Source organism: Nicotiana attenuata, unplaced genomic scaffold, assembly GCF_001879085.1.
Source record: "Nicotiana attenuata strain UT unplaced genomic scaffold, NIATTr2, whole genome shotgun sequence".
Taxonomy (NCBI): Eukaryota; Viridiplantae; Streptophyta; class Magnoliopsida; order Solanales; family Solanaceae; genus Nicotiana; species Nicotiana attenuata.
This window is the reverse complement of record NW_017672192.1, coordinates 88,615-89,636: the sequence shown is the minus strand read 5'-3', so window position 1 is coordinate 89,636 and position 1,022 is coordinate 88,615.

The following is a 1,022-nucleotide window of genomic DNA, read 5'->3' as shown; positions in this document are numbered from 1 at the left end:
GCCCAGTTCAATGTGTACCCAAAAAGGGAGATGACTGTGATTGAGAATGAGAAAAATGAACTAATTCCTACTCGCACTGTGACAGGATAGAGAGTTTGCATTAATTATAGAAGGCTCAACAAAGCAACCCGCAAGGACCACTTCCCACTTCCATTCATTGATCAAATGTTGGACAGATTAGCCGGGCATGAATATTATTGCTTCCTTGATGGTTATTCGGGATACAATCAGATTGTCATATGCCCAGAGGACCAGGAGAAGACTACTTTTACTTATCCTTATGGCACTTTTGCCTTCAAGCGAATGTCGTTTGGTCTTTGCAATGCACTAGCCACTTTCCGGAGATGCATGATGGCTATTTTCATCGACATGGTGGAAAAATTTGTGGAATTTTTTATGGATGATTTTTAAGCAAGGTACTAGCTCGTTGTGAAGAAACAAATCTGGTACTGAATTGGGAAAAGTGCCATTTTATGGTACAAGAAGGCATCGTGTTGGGTCACAGAGTATCTAGGAGCGGCATTGAAGTTGATAAGGCAAAGGTGGAGGCGGTTGAAAAATTACCTCCACCTATTTCAGTGAAGGGTGTCCGGAGTTTCTTGGGACACGCGGGATTCTATCGGTTCTTTATCAAAGATTTTTCTAAAATTGCTACTCCTTTGTGCAGGTTGCTTGAAAAAGATGTAACTTTCAACTTTAATGACGCCTGCCTCAAGGCAGTCGAAGAACTCAAAAAGATGTTGGTGTTTGCTCCCATTATTGTGGCACCTGATTGGTCTTTACCATTTGAACTTATGTTGCGAGTGACCATGCTATTAGCGCAGTGTTAGGCCAGAGGAAGGACAAGGTGTTTTATTCCATCTACTATGCAAGTAAGACTCTTGATGATGCACAACTGAATTACACCACCACTGAAAAGGAGTTGTTAGCTGCTGTGTGGGCCTTTGAGAAATTTCAGGCATACTTGGTGGGAACGAAAGTCATAGTCTATACCGATCATGCAAATCAGGTATCTGTTCAAA